This window comes from Pteropus alecto, unplaced genomic scaffold, assembly GCF_000325575.1.
Source record: "Pteropus alecto unplaced genomic scaffold, ASM32557v1 scaffold92, whole genome shotgun sequence".
In the NCBI taxonomy this organism is placed as follows: domain Eukaryota; kingdom Metazoa; phylum Chordata; class Mammalia; order Chiroptera; family Pteropodidae; genus Pteropus; species Pteropus alecto.
In genome coordinates, this window is record NW_006432447.1 from 3,775,423 (window position 1) to 3,789,175 (window position 13,753).

The 13,753-nt window shown below is 50.6% G+C and overlaps 1 protein-coding gene across 2 annotated transcripts in view; it reads right to left on the minus strand.

Annotated features, from left to right (window-relative positions):
* The window catches only part of MRAS (muscle RAS oncogene homolog), a 57,796-nt gene extending 44,043 nt beyond the window's left edge, over positions 1-13,753 (minus strand). The window contains exon 1 of one of the 2 annotated variants that reach the window (XM_006907201.3): positions 13,644-13,753. The gene's annotated coding sequence lies outside the window, so the exon portion shown is untranslated. The remainder of the gene's footprint in view (positions 1-13,643) is intronic. The other variant, XM_025043645.1, reaches the window with a different exon arrangement.

The window sequence follows — 13,753 nt, forward strand, 5'->3', positions numbered from 1 at the left end:
GGTCACGCAGGCAGGGAGGCTCAGCCACAAAGGCCCGAGGGCAAGAATGTGCAGGGTGGCATTTAATCTCCTCGTTTTGCCAGCAGAGAGACAGAGTCAGGGACAGTCAGGCATTTGCCCCAGGGCATAGCTTGGTCAAAGACAAAGCTGAGATTTGGCACCCAGACCTGGCAATTAAAAACTAAAACTCTGACCCACTCACCCACCTGGCTAGTCCGGGGAGCCTGGTGGGTCTGAGAGGCTCTCAGAACCAAGGGGTGGACAAGGGCCCCAGTGTCCCGAGTCCACACAACCCTTCGGAATGACACACCCCACTGGCATCCCTGAGTCATCCGATGTTGCCACCTGGCCACTTGGCCCTCACGACCTCAGAGGTCCCACTCCAGCCCCTACCTGTGTCCCCATGCCCAGTACTGACAAGGAGGGTAGGAGTGAACTCCATCTAGGGGTGAGGGGCCAGGCTTACCACCCCGCCTCTGTCGGAACCTGCTCATAGCTTCCTTGGGTAGCAGCTAGGGGCAGAAAGGAGTAAGTGGCTTTACAATTAAATTCTCATTCTCAGTCCTGGGGGCCTATTAATATTTTCCTAGGGCTGGGGCCGTCTCACCCCTAGCTAAGGAGAACTTCTCAGCCTTAGATAGAAATCTCCATGCCCACTGGGAAGGTCCTGTTGCTAGTCACCCCACCAGGGAGGGCCTGCTTCAGGACTAGATTCCTAAAACTGAGGGCCCTCGGACTCCCCAAAGCCTGGCAGACCACTAGACTTACCTCACCCCATCAGAGTGCCCCTCATCCCACACCCAGGGAGGGCTCCTGTGAGCCCCTTGCCTCCTCACAGTACCTCTTTGGGCTGCTCAGGTTCAACCTGCTACAAACTGGACTCAGTGGCCCCCCCACCGCTCCCGGCCTCTAGACCCCTTTTCCTTCCATTTTGCTCAGCGCTCTCTCTTCCTCCCTCAGCAGCTCGAACATCCCTTTACTCACATCTGAGGCCAAGGCCTAGCAACTCTGCCACGTGAGGCACATCCACCTCAGTGGCTCGGCTCTGCCCTCTGCCTGGGCCGCCCTTGCCCTCCCACCACGCCAGCTTTAACGCCCTTCAGCCAACCCCTGTGCACACTGCTCCTCCTGGAAAAACCACCCATGGGTGGCTGAAGCTCTCCCTGCTGACATGGCACATGGACCTTCCCTGAGCTGCCCCGAGCACCCCTTCCCCCCTCGTGCAGCCTCTGCTCCCACTGATTCCTAGTATGACAGGGATGGCACCAGATTTGTCAGGGCCCCAGCCCCTGGCAGGGTGCCGTCTGCCGGTGACTGTTCTCTGCTGCATCCCCATTCCTCTGTGAAAACGCCCCCTCTGTAAGGAGCAGCCTCCCTGTTTTCCCCAGGAAGCCTTTCTTAAACCCAGCCTCCCAAAGTGACCCTTCCCTCCTGGGCCCCCTCTGCCCTCCCCAGGCCTCCTGCCACTGAGCTGCCCTGCTTGGGTCTGCGGAGTGCCAGCCAGGCGGCAGGCGGCGGCCAGAGCGCTCTGCAGCCATTATGGCCTCTGACTCCTCACAGCCACCTTACCGAGATGGCATTGTTTAGGCTGTTAGTGATGAGGAACCCTGAGATCACAGAGGTTCTGTGGCTTGTGCAAGGCCACACCTCTCCATCTACAAGTGGCCACACGCTCCCAGCCACATGGCAACCCTGCCTCTTCTCAGAGACTGCCCCTCCACTTCTCCCCCTCGACTCCAGGAGCTGGGAGCTGTTTCACTGTCACATTTCCGCTGCTCGGGTTGGGCAGCGGGGCTGAGGGCTACACCTCGTCTTCTTTATCTAAGAGTCCTACCAGAGCCCTGCACAACTTTCTACGGAGACACTCCAGGTGTCCGCTGCCTGCATTTCCAAAACGTAGGGTTGACACTGGGAACCGGCCAGGAGTCTGGCTTGGGTGGAGGACAGGCAGGGGTGCAATGGGCGTCGTGTCCATGGGCCACGCAGATCCAGGAGTGGTAGCAGCCCTTCTAAGGAAGATGCCAGGGGAACCATCCCACTAGACACACACGGGCACCAGCCCAGCAGGAGGAACAGGTGACAATGAGGAGCTCCTTCCCTGCCACCTGCACTCCCAAACACTGAGCCCTCAGCAGCTCCCTGGCCATCTCTGCCTCCTGGGCTGGGGATACCACACCCCAACCCCAGAGTCTTCTGATGATAGCAAGACAAATTTTCTCATACTATCTTTCTCCTGAGTGGGGGTATGTGGCGCTAATTAGAATACAGTTTCATGGTTTCACCCTTAGGACTGTCCCAGCCCAGAGGTCTTGTCTCAGGGACTTCGAGGCCCCCACCAGGCGCCTTTGCTAAGTGGCTCAGGAGAAGAACAGAGGTGGTGACAGAGATCAGAGGGCAGGCAGATGGAGACTTCCAAACCCCAGCCCTCCAAGAACTGGCTGACCACCATCTCAACGGCTTTACCCTACAGCAGGAAACAGACGGACAACCCGAACTCGCATGTTGGCAGAAGCAAGGCTGATAAATGAGAGAAGTGGACGGGTACAGGCAATAGAAAAAGGTGAGGACTGTGGCAAATAGGCGAGCATGTCGCCCTCCACCAGCTGACGGCTGCAACGTTAGCATATCTGCAACGGGGTTGGCCAGATAGTCTAAATTTTTTAAGAGTAGCCAGAAATCTGAATTTTTCTATGAAACTGATTTTTTAATGTTGGCTATCGATTTGAAAGTTTTACACATTAATAAGCTAACCCTTCTCTCCCCGCTGGGTGGCCCCAGTCCCCAAAGGCACCTGACCTCCTGCAGCATGCTTCTTGGCATGAACACAGAGTGGCACGGCCACTCCAAAGCAGACCACTCTGCACTGCCTTGGCCTGGCCTGGCCTGGCCTGGCTTTGGCAGCAACAAGGTGTGAGATGAAAGGAAGTGCAGATGATACGGGCAGGGAGCAGCGGGTGGGGTAGGGGGCGGGGCTTACTCAGCCCCGTGGGAGACTTTCCAGTCCAACAGCCTTTAGGCGGCGGGCTCAGCCACTCTAGGAGTGCATCAGAACCCAGGGAGGTGGAGGGCAGAAAAGTACATTCAAAAATGACCATTGCTTTGATCTGTTTCCACCATTTATACTCAAATTGTTAAGCACCGTTATTGAAAAAATGTGGCAATTTTTACGTTTGACCCAAAATGAGAAGAAACAGGGTCTAGGCTCTTCCCTGGAGTGGGGACAGATGATCTAACCTCCATTTTAAAAGAGTAAACAGACTTAGAGAACTGAGCAGGGGCAAAATAAGAGAGAAACTTCCTGAAAACGAGGCAGGCATGGCAATGAGCAGCCTAAGGCGGTATGGAATTTTTCTAGGCAAAGGCTATGCAGCAGGCCTTGGGAGGCAGGAGGGTCTGGCTGCCTGGTTCTGCAGGGTTGAACCAGGGCCAGAGGTGGGTGGGATGACTTCTCAGGGGCCCTTCTACACTCAGGATTTTAAGCCCATTCAGCTGGAAAGGCAGGAAGCCACTTTTCACATCTCTCTCCCCAAGCTCTAAATAGCTGCTGTGTTTTTCTTGCCCTCCTAAGCAGCCTGGCCTGGATGGACGGCTAGCCCTGGACAGCAGAGTGGGGCAAACGGCAGAGCTGGCAGACCTGCTCCATTGCCAAGGGGTAGGACCCATCCAGAAGCCACTACTGGCAGGTGGGCCAGCCTCTCATCCCTCTTCTTTCTACTCTACATATAACACTTTTATAAGAAGTCATTGACCACAGCATTTGCCCCTCTGCTAAGTGTGTGATCTCAGGCACATTTTTCAGCCCATTTGTACCTCAGTTTCCTCACCTGTTAATAACAGTATCTACCTCACAGAGCTGTTTTAAGGACAGAATGATCCAATATAATGCAAGTACTTAGAACAGTGCCTGGCACGTGAAGTGTCTGCTACGATTATCATCATCAGCATGTTGCAGGAAGTCTTGCCAATGACCCCTCTACCAAACTGGCCAGAAGGGTGCCTGGGGCCAAATGAGCTCTGTTTTCCAGGCTGACCCAAAGCACTCAGGCCAAGGGGAGGCAGGTGTTTCCTTCACCTCCTACAACTTGTTCTACAGGGAGACCCTAGCCACTCAGCTGGGCTGAAGTATTACTGCTGGGCTACCCCAGAGTTCGACAAGGAAACGCATTTCATTTCTGATGACTGGAGGAATAATCGTGACCCACAATCTGTGCTGGCTTGTTTCAGGGGTGCCGAGGAAGGGGGAAGCTGCAGAGCTATGTCCCACCCTACATCCCATCTGATGGGGACGAACTCTGGCGGGGAAAGTGGGAAGCAGGTGTTAGGAACATGGAAATGCTTCCAGCAGGCCAGGTTTTAAATCCTGGTTATGCCGCTTACTAGCTGGGTGACCTTGGAAAAATTATAAACCTCTCTTGGGCAAAACTGGTGTTGGTAGATGGTAACAGCAACCAGCTGGAGGTGGAATCAGGCTGAGTCCTGTGGCCAGGGATGATCATTATAATAACTGTTTATTAAGTCCTGACCATGTGCTAAGCACTTTACATATACTTCCCTGCCCACTCACCCCCACCACTCCTCACACCAGACTAGGTGAGATAACTGTCACACAATTACAAAACACCCAGCTGTCTGTCTTGGCAGTAGTTTGCATGCTGGTACTTAACTGCCTAATTGTATATGATGTAATATGACATCCACACTAGACTTTCCGCTCCACTAGGGCAGGGCCTGTCCTGTTTTATTCTCCACTGTATGTCTGGCCCCCAGCACATGCTTGGAACAAAGAATGTGCTCAATAAATATTTGTTGACCTACATCAGCTCTAATCTTCACAGCTACTCTTAAAATGTGCAGAGGAAAGAAAAATTAACACTTGGGTTTGCTCTGGTCACTGGGAAAGAAGGCCTAACTTAAGAATTCGATGTAGCGAGTATTAATGATAGGAATAATCCCAGAGCTCCGTGGGCTCTTCCTGCAGGTGAAGGTGCAGAACTAGGGTGCAGAACTCTTGTTTAGACAAGCTCTTCCTTCAATGGCTCTTTTCAGATGTCGACTAGGTCCACAGCCTAGTCTAGAATAGATGTTATTACTGCTCTGCAATCAAAAGTAAAGGAAATTTTGAGTTTTCACAAATTCTGGGGGAAAGTATCCTAGTTAGTAAACTAGGCTTGAGGAGACAGCCAGGGAGAAATTCTCCAAGAGTGTGAGCCGGGAAGGAGGGGATGTCTGAAAAGTTTTAACTTCAGCCCTGTTCTGAGCGATGGGTAAGTCCCTTTCTTATAGGCCCTTGGGTGTGTATATAAGCCCTGTTATATACAACAGCCATGGAGTGGTGGGGCTTAGGAAATGAGCAAAGCCAGGACTACTGTACACATGCAAAGTGTGGCAGCTGACCCCTGCCAGAGGCCGGAAGGCAAGTGGGCACAGTCCCCACCTTGAAATCCCCAGAAATACTGCAGATGGGAAGGGTTTTTGTCAATGCTTGGGTAATTTTTAAAGAAAATAAATGATATACTCAGAGAACTTCTCCAAGGAGAAATCCTTTGGGAAGAATGAAGAAATATTGGGGGGAGCACCTCCCCATTTCCACATATGTGGGATGAGGGTCTGACCCCATATAACTGGACTAGAGCAAAGAGAGGGACAGGGTACCTGGGACAGCTGCGTTACAGCAGCATTGTCTCCTGTTATAAACATGGCAAAGGAGGCGCGAAGCAGTGGGAGACTTGCCCAAGGTCACACAGATAACAAAGAGGGGGCAGAAATTAGAGCCCAGGCCCATAGCCCTGCCCACTCTTTTGTGGGTCTTCTAAGAAGGGAGGGAGGACTGAGCTGTTAACCTCTTCTTCAAGACCCTCTGGCTGCTTGGTCTGCAGGCCCTGCTGGTGGGCCAGTACCCTGCCAGACACCGAGCCTGGGGCCCTCTCCTTCCACACAGAGCCCCTCCCAGCAGCTTTCCTATTCACTCACACCAACCCCAAATAGAAAAAGTCCCTATTAAATGCTTTATTAGAATGGTTATTTTGTTGAAGTGCCAAGTGACCTGTTCCTGCTCCCCTTTTCCATCCCTCTACCCATCCATCCCCAGTTTGAGTCCAGAAGTAAAACAAAGGCTTTGTTTCTTTATTTTGATTTCCTCTGTAAAATCTCAAACATGCAGGAAACACCCACCCAGTCCCAGAGAAGTGGACTCAGGCCGATGTCCACTGCGGTGGGTGGAGTCGCGGGTCAGGGAGCGGGGGTGGATGGGAAGGCTCTGATACCAGCTGACCCTAGCCCCTGGGAGTGCCACCAGGGCACCTGGGCCTGGCTTCTCTAGCAGGAAGAGAGGGGCTTGGGTGTGAAGAGCGCAAGGCCTTCCCAGCTCTGCTGCCCCAAGAATCTCAACTTGCGGAATGTGGGTGTGGAGGGATGGCCGAGAAGACAGATCTCATACAAGTTATTTTATTCATATATGTCCCCGAGGCTTGGGGACAGTGACTCCACCCTTTTCTATCATCTGCTGTTACAATAAAGCAGGCATTGAAAAAAGAACATGAAAGAGGCTATTTTGGGCTGCTGAGCCTACTTGTGAGAAAATGGTACTCACCCAGAAAGACGGGTTTGCCTCTACCTCTTCCTTGGGACCTCATTTCCAGTGTAATGAAAATATAAAGGGGTGAGTTTGTGGATTATCTAAAAGGGCGGACATTTTCAAAAAGGTGTTCTGAAATTTTAAAGAAAAAAGAGAAAAATAACCCCTAATGTGAATTAAAATGAATTTTGCTTTTAAAATGAATATGTAATGCTTTGGGGAAGCAAGAGCCTGTCTCCAGAACTCCCCCCCAAATGGTCGGCTCCTAAGGGGAGAGTGGGCACCCCCAAGTCCAGCACATCTTCAGCAACCTCCATATACTTTCACTTTTAATCTGGGAAGCCTAATACATAGTATGTATAGCAGATTCTCTTAAAACCAGAACACTTCTTTAAAAAGTGGCCCTATAGCCTCATTTCAAATAAAAATATTGGGGGGGGGGGTTGCACTTTGGGGGAGGTACTCTATTCTGTTTCACTGACCTGTCTATTCCTATGCCAGAATGACACATCTGTTAGGACTAGTCCTTTCTCCTTACTCATCAAAGGGTCTATAAGCAATGCTCCAATGTAATTTTGAAAAACTTCATTTTGGTCAACTTTCGCATGGATTTAGAGGGGGCAGAATTAGAGATAGTGAAACAGTTGCAATGCTATTGCCGTAATCCAAGTGAGAGATGTTAAGCCTAGGGCCGAAGGAGAGATGGCTAGAAGGGAGAAGTTTAAGAAGAAATAACCCAAACTACCAGGATTTGTAGAAAAAATAAAAGTGTCCTTGTAAATATAACATGTATGTACATTTCTGTATAATCAAATAGTAATTGGTGTTGTAATATGGTTTACTGCCTTCGCTGGTACAGGCTCCGATGGCTTCTATGGTGGGACAAACACCAACGAAGCAGGTCTTCCTGAGGTCTTGGGGCTCCCAGCCCTCGCTGGCTTTGCAGCATCTCCATCAGAGAAAGGGAAAAGGACACAGGCACTACTGTTCCTTTTTGGCAACCCAGGGACAGAAAACATTTCAACTCATTCTTATCACTTAATAAAGAGGACTTTCCAGTGTTCTGTTATGAAACTCATTTAAATCTTTGTCCCCTATCATGCGTGACGCCCTGAAAATGAGATCTGCCTGGGTGTAAAAGGCTTTTCCAGATGTGTTCGAATCTTTTCTGCCCAGCTTTAAAAAGCAGTATTCCTCTGCTTTTCTAACTCAAGCCCAAGCTCCATGCAAGCAGGATGGCATCAGGCTCCAGCTGGAGAGTCAGTCAGGGGGTGGAAAGAAGCCGAGAACAGTTGGGTGAGAAACTGTCATGGAGAGCAGCCACCCTCTGCAGCTGGAGAGCTGCGCCCCCCACTCCACCCCCACCCCAGGACCAAGGACCAAGCACCTGAGTGTTTTTTCTGGGAAAGCTGAGTAAAGGGATAGCTGCAAAGACGAAGTTAGGGATTAGAAAGGTTCTACGCTGTACTGTAGTTTTCCTTCCTTTAAAGTAGTTCTTTACTTTAGATGATAAAACGCATTTTGTTAAAGATCTTTTAATATGAGCTGCTTAACAAATCATTGTCGTCTAATTATAAAAAGAAAATCATCTTTTTCTCTCTTTTCCAAATATTCACCATTTAAATGACAGCTCAGTTCGGGCAGCCGTGACTAAATTATGCTCTATATATAGCCTGGCCTGAGTCCACGAGGGTCAAGGCAGGTGTTTTTTGAGGGTGAATCAACTTTTTTGAAAAGGGCTAAATCTAAAAATGCATACTCATCCTACTCTCTGGTGGTTTCTCCCCAGTGTGGTCATAGGTAGCAAAAGCATCTATCGACAACCTTGAGATAGTAATAGTGAAACAGTTGCAACCTTGATGGACACGTAGGTGGCATTTTCATTGAATTAGCTGGGAATATTAGCTAAAAGAGCCAACACTTGGAAACTCAGGAACAAGGCTCCAAAAGTCTACCACAGGCTGAGGACAGGCCCAGATCAGCCGGGCCTAACGATGAGGGATGTTTTAGGTCCTGCCCTACCCTGAAAAGGGTCAAGTACAGACCAAACAGCTGCATCTGTTCGTTTTGGGTAATGGGTACATGGTGCTTGTTACATTATCCCTTACGTTTCCTTTTCTTATTTTTCAAAATTGAAAAAAATTTACCAAGTGCGCAAATGATTTAGGGATTCATTGCTGCCTGTATGATTAATGAGAGTCAGGGATAACCACTGCCACCTAGGCTCTCTCTCTGCCAACAAGCTGCTTCTGCACCTCTGTGGCTTCTGCTGCCTCCTAACGTCCTTGTGCACAGGCTGCTCTGTCCTCTCTCCTCTTGAAGCCTTTGCTCCAATGCAGCACTGATTGTGTATGATCGTGCCCCCATAGGACATGTCCCAGGAGTACTAGGAGAGAAGAGGCAGGTCGTTTCTGGTGATCCAGTTCTGGGAGCAGTGCAGTGTGACGGAAGGAATGTGTACTTCGAGACCAGGCAGACCCTGGTCAGACTCCTTCTCAGACGAGGACTATGAGTGGTTTCTTTAACCTCCCTGGGCCTTGGTTTCCATATTGGCAAAAGGCTAACAGTAAAATTGTTAGGTTGAGAGATGGTGAATATAGAGTGTCTAGCCCACAAGTCTTTGTTGAAGGAAAGATGGAAGGAGGAGGGATTGAGAGAGGGAAAGGCAGGGGGACATACAGAGAAGCTGTCTTTAAATCACATCGTCTGAGGAGCAGTTGAAGAAAGCAGTGCTGCTGGCACTAGAGAAAAAACATGATTGTCAACGGTTCACGTGGGACAGATCCAGTGAGACAGCTTAAGGGAAGAAAGGAATGAACTTTGCAAAGATAAGAGAATCCTCAAATGGAGTGGCCTGACTTGAGGGGCAGCAATCTTCCTATCTCTAGGAGGGCCCAGCTGAAGCCTCGAAGGCTGAGTGGGAGGGACTTCCCTGTTGAAAGTTTCCCAGCTTTTACTCAAGGGGTCACTTAAAAATCTTTCTTTAGCTTTAGTCTGAGCTAAATACTTATTATAAAAAAAAAAGTTGGACGTGATAGCTGCACTTTGTATAATATATATAAACAAGTACAGAGTAAAATAAAAGATGCTGTATGTGTCCCACCTAAAATCATCTCCTTCATCGCTATGAGAAATATGCTCTACAGGGTCTGAATCCAGACCACAGAGGCTCCAGGGGCCCCCTCTGGGATAATGATTCTGTTATCTGAAGGTTGCTTGAATGCTGATAATGCTCTTCATTTTTATAACCCTTTCTGGCTTCCTAAGCATGTTCTCATCGGTGTATTTTATCTAATCCCCATGACAACCCTGAAGGCTGGGCAGAGAAGTCACAGATGGTGCCTGGGCCCCTGCAGCTCAGGACCCGCCCAAGGCCCTATAGATAGTCACAGAGGACCCAAACCAGAGCTCAGAGCTCCCAGCTCTCCACCCCACCCTCTATCATTCTACCACTACTGGCTGCACAGCCAAATCCTTTCCTGGCATTCTCCAAAACCTCATGAGCAATACAACCCAGATGTAAGTCATGATATTTTATCCATCTAGATGACTGGATGCCAGGCTCTCTTGACAAGAATATGCCCCTATGAGATGCAGAATGTCACTTCAGCAACCAGCAATGACCCACATTGTCATTTGGCCACAGGCCATCAGCAAGCCCCAGCTAGTAAAGCTACCAAGAATACTAAATGACAATGACAGGGACATTAAGAAGGTAAATGCACATTGATATTTCATGACCCCCTACAAGATGGATGGCTTCAGAAAGCTGCCTTGAAGCATGCCAACAGCTAAAAAGGCCTAGGGGCTGAGGGGTAGGGGCCAGGCCAAGGAAGACCAGGGGGTGGAGTCTCTGAAAATAAGCAGGACGATCTCATCACATGCAGCAAGAATACTACCTAGAAGACTGGAGATGGGCACCAAGGAGTGTAACGTGGCTGTCATCTTAGCCAGTATGAAGCATGAGGCAGCAGCGGCACTGCCCTCTTGGTCACAGTTCCACAAGACAGACCCACTGGCTGACTGCACAGACTTCAACACAGGCTGAGAACTGACAGCCGTCCCTCTCTATTTTCATTCTTGACACCTGTCTCTACCAGGATGGCATGCTCTCCTGGTGGGCGGAGGGACACAGTAGGTCCTAGGTAAACAGTAGTGAAGTAATGTGGCTTAGACCAAGGGATCTAACCTGAGATCCATCAATCCCTTGAATTGCATGCCCAACTTTGTATATCCAAACAACTTTTCCCTGGGCTTCTTACTGGCATATTAAAGAGGCTGTGACCCAAAAAAGGTAAAATCCATTGCTCTGCACATTGGATCCTCAGTCTTGTTGACTACCTGTCTCATGCAAGAACTTGCTGGAAGTGGCACTAATATCCCATCCCTGTGTATACAGACCTCATGTGAGCTGAGAGCATCTTTGGGAAATCTAAACTCTGCTTAATCCACTATTACCTGAAGTTTGTTATTTGCAACCAAAAGCATCCCCACTGATCGAGTACCACAGGGCCCAGGGGCATCGCCTAAGACTATGAGGGCTGGCAAGGCCTCAAGATCCACCAACAAATTTCTCCTCAAAAGGTGAATTCTCTCTGCTCAGCCTCTAGACAATGGGCATCTACCAGATGTCCCAGGGCACACCGGGAGCTCACCCAGCTTGTTCCTTTTTCTCATCCCCAAAGGCGACAGTACCTTATAGACAACCAGATGCCTGCCCAGGGCCTGGCAGGTACAGAACTCCTGGAACTCAATGCTCAGTCTCTGGACACTTGAGCACATTTCGGCTTTCCACAAGAATGTGTTCCCACTTAGTTCACGAGTGTGGTTTGCATAAATGACACAACGCTCATGAGCAGGTATGTTTTCAATCACTTGCAGGGAGGCACACTCCATTTAGGGGCATTTCGTGGGTAGAGCAATGAGTATACCAGATGTGAAATATAAAATGGAGGTCACAGTTCCCCGAGAACTCACTCAATCCAGCAGGCTAGTCAACATGGAATTCTGATTGATATTAGGGTCAGTCACCCCAGGAGCTAGTTCAGTTCATCAGAGCCCAGAGGTCCTTTCTGGTTCCAGGTGATCAGTCAAGCTCAGGAACCAACCCCGGGGATAACTAACTTGTCACTTTATAAGCAGCTCAAATAACTGAAAGCATGAAACACTTTTGGTTAGAACTGATAATAAAATAAAAGTTATACCTGTCACGAAAACGTCTTATGTAGGTGAAAACATGAGTAGTGGAAAAATACAAATTGCCTTATACAGGAGCAAAGCTGGCAACCCTGGAAGACTGCTGCTTGCCTCACCAGGGCTCAGCAGAGGGCCTTGACCCCCCTTCTCCATAAGGAAATGTTGAGGCCACTGGAGGGAGGAGCAGTTTCCACCAGAGCTCCTGGCTTACTCAACACCCCCTCCTCCCCAGAAAGAGGCTGGCAGACCCTGCAGCCTTGAAAACCCCAGAGCATTAAAGCCCCATGCCTTCTGCCCTGGCAGAAAAAGGGCAAACTACACCATAAATCACAGACAGAGAAGGTAATTGGCTGCTGGGCAGTGAGAATAGACCCAAGGGTGAAAACCATGGCCTGAAACATTTTCAACCCCAGTCAGCAGGGACATGCAATTTACAGGAAATTAGGAGATTTACAAAATGTTAGCCGGCTCAAGTTTCTTCGCTCAGAAGAGAAGCAGGAGAAACTCTAAGAACTGTCTCAGTGAAAGGGCTTTATTCACAGCAAAGCCCCTGACACATGTCAGTCATGAATGCTAACGGCTCACCACCCCACCCTTCAACCCACCAGAGAATGTCAATAGAGCATAACAGGCTACACCTGGACCCTTCAAGCCCAGGACCACGACCCTCACCAGAGGGGCCTGACAGCTGCATAGTCTAAATCATGGTCTCTTGGGCACATTATTGACCCTTTTAGCCCCAGTCTCCCACATGCATATGGGGATAATAATAAAACCTCTGAAGGAGTCTTGTCAAATGATGAGCAAGCACATTCGAGTCTGGTCTGTGTAAGCCCTGCTGACTGCTGTTATTACAATGGAGCTTCAGGGCTTTTTAAGTCAGATCACCTTATTACTCCTGCTGCCAGGGAAGTCACTCCTTGGAGGCCACAATTCTGAACCTCATCAGTCACCCTCTCTAGTCAGACCCAGGACAGAATTGAGTCCTCGAGGGGCAAGAACCATTCTAGCCCAAGGAAGTCAGTTACCAGCAGCGGCCCATGGAGGCAAGAGGGTCAAGCCCAGGGCTCTGTGATCAGGGCCTTGATGAAGTGGCCCCCTGCCCACTTCTCCGGACTAGGCTTTGTCCCAGCCACAGACAGTCTAATCGGGTGTCCAGTGCCCAAGCTCCTGCCAGGCATCACCTCCTCTAGCAGTCCTTCCCTGACTTTCCACACTGTCTGCTACCACAACTCCTATGCTTCCCTGATCCCAGCACCGACCACGCTGGGCTGTCTCTCGGTTTGTGCCCCTGTCTTCCCCGAAGAGCGGAAGCTGGCTGGCACCGTGTCCCACACACGGTGGGAGCCCTAGTCAGGTCCGGTCAATGAATGGGCCAGGCCCTACTCGTGATCAAAACCCCAAGCCTCCAGCCTCGGGCACAGTGAAGGGCTGTTTATGAAGCAGGCTGCTTTTTGTTATTCAGCTGGATTTGACAACTCCCCCGGCGGAGCTCGGCGCTCGTTAACGCCATTTTAAAAGGGGAGAAAGTGCCCCTCTTCCCGAGTCCCGCTGCCCACCACTCCGCGGGTTCTCGCCCAGGCAGACAAGGAGCCCAAGGACGGTTATCATAACAGGGGCTTTGGGGGCGGTGGGCAGGCCCTTCCCACTGGAGTCTCGGTCGTGGCCGATTTCTCGATCGCACGCCGTGATGCGGGAGCCTGCGGTGGGGGCAAAAGGCCACTCATCGCCAGTCCCAGAGCGCATTCCGCTAGGAGAGCGCGGCCGGGCGGGGGGCGGCCACACCTCCCGCCTCGGAACAAAGCGCCAGCCCAGGCCGCGGGCAGCGCGCCCCCTTCCCGCCCCCGCGTGCTCGGCTGGCCAGACCACTCACCAAACGCTCCGGCCCCGGCTGGGCTCTGGCCCTCAGGCCGCCTCCATGCTCGCGCGGGACTGACGGCTGCCGACCCGCGGGCCCGCCAGCCGCTCTGGCCCGTCCCCACC